This window comes from Myodes glareolus, chromosome 4 (genome assembly GCF_982192425.1).
Source record: "Myodes glareolus chromosome 4, mMyoGla1.1, whole genome shotgun sequence".
NCBI classification, from domain to species: domain Eukaryota; kingdom Metazoa; phylum Chordata; class Mammalia; order Rodentia; family Cricetidae; genus Myodes; species Myodes glareolus.
Window position 1 is genome coordinate 37,959,770 of NC_142029.1, and position 7,917 is coordinate 37,967,686.

The 7,917-nt window shown below is 35.9% G+C and overlaps 1 non-coding gene across 1 annotated transcript; it reads right to left on the reverse strand.

Annotated features, from left to right (window-relative positions):
- Window positions 1–5,763: 5,763 nt before the first annotated feature.
- On the reverse strand, window positions 5,764–5,882 carry LOC125401487 (5S ribosomal RNA). Its single transcript, XR_007232368.3, has one exon. It is a non-coding gene; the product is annotated as a 5S ribosomal RNA (ribosomal RNA).
- Window positions 5,883–7,917: the final 2,035 nt, after the last annotated feature.

Below are 7,917 nucleotides of genomic sequence, written 5' to 3' on the forward strand. Positions count from 1 at the left end.
TGAAGTAAAAAATGAAAAAAATGTATGTGAACACATAAGAAAATACTACTTAACGAGCATCTGATCCTTTACATTTACAAATGTCACTAATTATTTTAAAATATTTGACATTTAATAAAGTCCAAGATCCTTGTACTCAGTATTTTCTCTTTTTATATGTTTTTACACCATATGCAATTTTTTTAAGGAAAATTTAATTCACATGTTTTGGACTCATTTGGCTATGTCATCAAAATTCTGGTTTGTAAAAACTATATTGCATCCAAATAGTCTTTCAGTGTATTTTAAAATCTTTTTTTTATTATGTCAGTTTTTCCTCTTTGTTAAATGGTAACATATTTTTTGCTCTATTACAGGAATTTGAACTCACATATTTGTTTCATTACCAATTCTGTAACTCTGGATACTTGATTATTTATTAAACTAAACAATTAACTTTGTATTATAAAATAATCAGTTTTGTTTAATGTCTATATTTAGAGATGATTTCATTAGTGACAATGATTGACAGGACTAAGTAATTATGAATAGAACAATGAACACTCACACAACTCTTTTGTAAATTGCAAACCAATAGTTCTGAACCCAGCCCTATTTTTGACACATGAAATAGGACCTGGCCAGTATTGTTGAATAATGATGTATGTTAGGTAATAAGTTCAAGCTTTTACATATAAATTAAAATCTTAAAACTATAGCATTACATTTATTCATTTTATGTTTGTGCAGGAAGGGGAGTCTATATGCTATGGCACACTTATGGAAGTCAGGGGACAACTTGTGGGGATTGGTCCTCTGGGTGCAACACAGGCTGCCAGGCTTGGTGGGAAGTACTTTAACACTGACCGATCTCACTGTTTTAAGAACTCTAATTTTAAAAATGTCTTTCTGAGGTGGCATTTCACAAAATAGAAAGCAAAAATTCACTAAGGCTAGGTGTACACACAAAACAAATTGTGTAATTGGAATGTGATCCAGATAGTCCACATCTGAAATAGAAAGTTGATAGGAAAGAGTTCACATCTGTTTAATTCATTGTTCCAAAAATAGAAATGTAGTATTGATTTTCTTAGATATTAAATGAATTTAAACATAACAAGGCACACCCCACATCTATCACAGTTTAGAGAGTCAAGATGCTTATGAACTTGGGCATATCATTGTTCTGAAATTAGACAACTTGTTTTTTAATGACACAAAGTTGGAGTTGACTAGGAAAAGACTTTTAACACAGATTTAAGCACAAGTACTAGAGGAAGGGGAGAGAACACATGGGTCCCTCCAGACAGTGGCTAGATAATTTTTAAAAGTTTGATTGTTATGTATATTGTGTGCCTGCTGTATATAAATAAATTTTTTTAAAAAGTCATCCTTGAACATTCAGCAACAAAACCTTTCCCTTGAAAACGCCAATAGCTATGAAAGAAGGATAATCGTAACAGTAAACTACAAGGCAGTAACCATAAATGATATCACTACTGGAGGAGGAGAGGTATATTTGTATGCTAATTAGAATACTTTTCATTTAATTGTATTTTGTTATGTAAGAAACAAACCTCAAATTGCACGTTAAAGTGATGGTGGTTTATTTCTTGGTGAAGCATTGTGTCTAGTCCTGAATGACACCCTGGCACTAATACTAACCACCCAGGAGCCCATGTTAATGAAGATCCCGTTTTCAAGATCGAAGAGGCTGGGAGTTTAGTTCTCTTGAGAGTTCACTTCCAAATCTAGTTCACTCAACATGCATAAGGAGTAGAAATGAACACAATTGCCAAGTCAGAAGAACTAAAGGGTGGTCACAGAAGCAGAGGGAGGCAGAAGTCAGGGCACAGCAGAACACCAGTTCCTCCACCTACCAGCCTTCGCTTTAATGGATGAATGGATTTATCCAGGATATTTGCTGATTTAAAACTAGTTGGAAATGAAGAACAAGTAGAATAATTAAAAATCGACACACATGTTTAACTTGTAAGCATATCACCTTTTGTATGTAGTAAACATGTATGTTTAGTAGCGACATTTCAATCTAATTTATACCATAAATCAACTTGTGGGACTTATATTGATGGTTGGCCAGCTGTGTTAGTGATACTTTATACTTAGGTGGTTCTCCATTTTACCTGTAATGCCTGTTACATCCATCTCTTACAATTTTCTTTTTGTTCCCCTGCACAAATCGATTTTAAAGCCTGAGTTCCCCCTGCTCTGGCTTGTAAGCTAATTGCAGCATCAAGAAAAGATGACCCTGGATACTCCAAAGCAAATATAAACCAAGACCCTCCACTCTTCCAGTGGCCTTATGCCTGTAGCAAAGATGACTGGAAAGAGGCCAGGCATTAAAAATAATCACAAGACAAGGTTGTCCACTCTCTCCATACCTGTTCAATAGAACTGGAGGAGATCAGAAACACAAACAGAAAGGGAGGAGGTCTAAGTATCTTTATTTGCAGATGATATGACTAACCCTAAAAATTTCACTAGGAAGTTCCTACAGCTGATAAACACTTTCAGCAAGGTATCAGAATACAAAATTAAGACACAAAAGCCAGTTACCTTCTATATACAAAGGACAAATAAACCAAGAAAGAAATCAGGTAAACAATACCTTTCCCAATAGTCACAAAGAATAAACTATCTTTATAATTCTAACCAAGTAAGTAAAAGATATATAGACAAAAACTTTAAGATTGAAGAAAGAGATTGAAGAAGATATCAGAAGATTGTAGGGTCTCCTATGTTCATGAATAGGTAAGATAAATATAGTAAAAAATGTCTGTTTTATCAAAAACAATATACAGATTCAATGCAATCCCCATCAAAATTCCAATAATAGCTCTTCACAGAATTTGAAATGGCAATATTCAGCTTCATATGGAAAAACAAAAAACCTAGGCAGGATAGTTGAAATAATCCTGACTAATAAAGGAAATACAAGAGGTATCACCATACCTGATCTTAAATTGTACTATAGAGCTATAGTAATAAAAACAGCATGGTACCAGCACAAAAACAGAAACAGTAATAAATGGAATTGAATTGAGGATCCAGATATAAGTTCACACACCTATTGACACCTGATTTTTTTTGACTTTTTTTATTTTTCCATTCAAAAATTTACACTTCCTCCCCTCCTCCCATTCTCCTCCCCCTCCCCCACTCACCCTCCTCCTCCCCCTCCCTCCTTAAGAGAGGGCAGGGAGTTCTACCCTGTGGGAAGTCCAAGGCCCTCCCCCTACATCCAGGCCTAGGAAGCTTTGCATCCAAATAGACTAAAGTCTCAAAAAACCAGTGCATGCAGTAGAAACAAGTCCCAGTGCCTTTATCAATGGCTTCTCAATCAGTCCCCATTTTTAGCCACATTCAGAGAGTCCGGTTTGATCGCATGCTCATTCAGTCCCGGTCCAGCTGTATTTGGTGAGCTCCCATTAGAACAGGCACACTGTCTCAGTGGGTGGACCAACCTCTTGCGGTCCAGACTTCCTTGCTTATCTTTACCCTCCTTCTCTTCAAGTGGACCTTGGGGGCTCAGTCCGTTGCTCTGATGAGGAACTTTGTCTCTATCTCCATCCGTCGCCAGACGAAGATTCTATGGTGATATTCGAGATAATCATCATTTGACACCTGATTTTTGACAAAGAAGTCAGAAGTACACACTGGAAAAATGGCAGAATCTTCAACAAATGGTGTTGCTCAAACTGAATACCTACATATATCAGAATGAAAATAGATCTATACTTATCACTCTGGACAAAGCTCAACTACAAATGAATCAAAGACCTCAACATAAGGCATGGTACACTGAGGCTGACAGAGGAGAAAGTGGGGGAATATCCTTGAACTCACTGACACAAGAAAGGATTTTCTGAACAGAACACTGATAGCACAGGCACTAAAAGCAACAATTGATAAACAGGACCTCACGAAACCAAAAAGTTTCTGTATTACAAAGCACTCTCTCATTTGGGAAAAGTGACAGACTGAAAAATGGGAAAAGAGTTTTGTTTTTAACCAACTATACATCCAATATAGAGTTAATATTTAAAATGTATAAAGAACGCAAAAAACTTGACATCAATAACTTAATTAAAAAAAAAAATCTAAACAGAAAATTTTCCAAAGAAGAAACACAAATGACTGAGAAGCACTTAAAGAAATGTTCAACATCCTTAGTTATCAGGGAAATGCAAATCAAAACTACTTTGGGATTTTATCTTATACCCATTAGAATGACTAAGATCAATAAAACAAATGGCAGCTCATGCTGGTAAGGATGTGGAGTAAGAGGAATACTTGTTCCTTGTTGGTGGGAATAAAAACTCGTACAGGGAAATCACTGTGGCAACTTCACAGAAAGCAGAGAATAAATATACCTCAAGTTTCAGCTATCCCTCTCTTGGGCATATACCCAAAGGCTCTCCATCCTACTACAAAGGCACTTGCTCAACCATGTTCATTTCTCTGACATCAACGATTAATGGATAGAGAAAATGTGGCACATTTACATAAGGGAATATTACTTAGCTGTTAAAAATACGAAATTATGAAATTCACTGGTAAATGGATGGAACTAGTAAAAATTATCCTGAGTGAGGTAGCTCAGACCCAAAAGACAAATATGGTATTTATTTGCTTATATATGTATGTTAGCTATTAAGTCTTTGGTAAGTAAAGCACAATCCATATATCAATAGAGGTTAGTTATAGAGTAAAGGATTGGGGGAGGATGAATGGAGCTCCCTAGGAATATATATAATATTATATATGCACATATTATAATTTGTGCGTATATTATATATATGATATAATTAGGATAGTAGATAGTTAAGGATGGATAGTTAAGGGGGTGCAATTGGAACAGGAAGATCAAATGGGGATGGGAGGGAAAAGAGAAAAGAGGGAAGGAATATGGGTAGGGACAGTACTAGCAACTGGACAGCATACCTAAAAGCTCTAGAACAAAAATGAATAAAGCCATTTGGTACAATGGCTTAACAGAATATAGCCAGGCTGGAAGAGATATAGAGAGAGAGTAGGTGGAGTCAGAGAGACACCATATAGCTGCTGAAGAAGAAAGATGCCTACTGTAGGCCACAGCCTTGTGGTGATACATAGATTGATAGAAATGAGTTAATTTAAGATGTAAGAACTAGCTAGAAATATGCCTGAGCTATTGGTCAAACAGTGCTGTAATTAATATAGTTTCTGTGTGATTATTTGGGTCTGGGCACTCAGGAAACTAAAGCAGAGTCTCCATTACATCTGTGTCTGTGTTTCTTGACCTTTTTCTTTGTTGTTTTTTCCTTCTGTTTTTTTCCAGTTTGTCTGTCTTTGTTTCATCTTACTTTATTTTATGGTCTAGATGTCCATTTATTTTCTAAGAAGAGATACAAATGGTGTGGATTCGGATGGGAGGGGAGCTGGGGAGAATCTCAGAAGAGCTGTGATGGAAAAAGTGTAATCAGAATATAGTACATGAAAAAAAATCTATTTTCAATAAAGGAAAAGTAGGAAAAAAGAAGTGGTAGGTTCTGGAAACTGCAGGGAAGACTATTTTCAGCTGTAGAAATAATGATATGCTTTCTTCAATGAGCTTTTCTGAGACATCTTTCATGCTCATTCAAGTTTCCCATGTTAGTCTGTGCTGTTGCATGGCAGAATTTTAGTGTTATTTGCTGAAAAAAAAATCTTGCTTTCCTAGAACAATGGCTTGACACATTATTATGGAAATTCATTTCTTTCTTTCTTTTTTTTTTTTTTTTAAGCCTACAGCACCCGGTATTCCCAGGCGGTCTCCCATCCAAGTACTAACCAGGCCCGATCCTGCTTAGCTTCTGAGATCAGACGAGATCGGGCGCGTTCAGGGTGGTATGGCCGTAGACGGAAATTCATTTCTTGATTTCAATATTGTGTGAATCTGAGTCTCCTTCCATTCCTATGAGAAAGTAGTTCTAGCATGATGATGTGAATCAAAGGGAACACAGTCAACTTAGCATCATTAAGTTTGGAAAATTATTATGAATTTATTTGTAGAGAAAACTCAACATGAAATGGTTTTAAGACATCACCTTAACATGTAGATTGTGTGTAATAAAAATGGCCCTTGAGAAGAATACAGTCAGGTGTGTGAGTTGGCACAGGAACAATTGTTTATGGAAGTGGTTATGAAAAATATAAAACACTTGAATAAAACATGGGAGGGAAATGGTGAGATTTGTTATTTTAAAATTTCTTTATTAAATGGTAATACTTTTATCTCCTCCAACCATAATGCAAATAATTACTAAGAGCTCACTAAGCTTGAGAATAAAGCATGAATAGTAATAGTGAAAAGACTATAAATATTTAAAATTAAACCAACTTCTTAAGATTGTATGATTTAATTAAAAAGGTCCTTGGAAAAATACGCTTTGACTTGAGAGCTCTGTTCATGTGTACTGTTTATTCACTGGGGAGCAGACTGAGCACTGGCTTCACAGCGAGGTGTTTGGCAATTGTTTCCTTGAAGGAAACATTCTGAAAATTCTTCTACTAAAAATAAGTTTTCAGCCATCGTATTAAATTAAAATTTGTAAGACAAATATAGATCATATTAGTCAGGTAGGTTACTAATATAATTTATCATCGCATTCTACAGATCTGCCATTTCTCTCAGTTGCTTTTCTTGTTTTTTAAAATAAATTTTTTTGAGCTATATATTTCCTCTGCTCCCCTCTCTACTTCTCCCCTCCCCTTCTAACCTCTGCCATGATACCCATGCTCTCAATTTACTCAGGAGATCTTGTCTTTTTCTACTTCTCCTGTTGATTAGATCCATGTATGTTTCCTGTAGGGTCCTGTTTATTGTCTAGGTTCTTTGGGATTGTGAATTGTAGGCTGATATATGTATTTTTTTTGCTTTATGTTTAAAAGTCATTTATGAGTGAGTACATATGATATTTGTCTCTCTGGATCTGAGTTACCTCACTCAATATGATGTTTTCTAGATCCATCCATTTGCCTGCAAATTTCAAGATGTAATTTTTTTTTTTACTGTGTAGTACTCCACTGTATAAATGTACCACATTTTCCTTATCCATTCTTTGGTTGAGGGGCATTTAGGCTGTTTCCAGGTTCTAGCTGTGACAAATGCTACTATGAACGTAGCTGAACACATGGTCTTGTACGATTGAGCATCCTTTGGGTATATACCCAAATGTGGTATTGCTGGATCTTGAGGAAGGTTGTTTTCTAATTTTCTGAGAAATCACCATACTGATATTCAAAGCAGTTGTACCAGTTTGCACTCCCACCAGTAACGCAGGAGTGTGCCCTTTACCCAGCATCCTCTCTAGCATAAATTGTCATCAGTGTTTTTGATCTTGGCCATTCTGACTGGTATAAGATAGAATCTCAGAGTTGTTTTGATTTGCATCTTTCTGAAGGCTAAGGATGTTGAACATTTCCTTAAGTGTCTTTCAGCCATTTTAGAATCTTCCATTGAGAGTTCTCTGTTTAGGTCTGTATCCCATTTTTTTTTTATTGAATTACTTGTTCTTTTGGTGACCAATTTCTTGAGTTCATTGTATATTTTGGAGATTAGCCTTCTGTCCGATGTGGGGTTGATGAAGATCTTTTCCCATTCTGTAGGCTGCTGTTATGTCTTGTTGACCATGTCTTTTGCTTTACAGAAGCTTCTCAGTTTCAGGAGGTCCCATTTATTGTTTATCTCAGTGTCTGTGCTACTGGGGTTATATTTAAAAAGTGGTCTCCTGTGCTAATGCGTTCAAGTGTACTTCCCACTTTCTCTTCTATGAGATTCAGTTTGGTTGGTTTTATGTTGAGGTCTTTGATCCATTTGGATTTGAGTTTTGTGCAGGGTGATAGATATGGATCTATTTTCATTCTTCTACATGTTGATATCTAGTTATGCCAGAA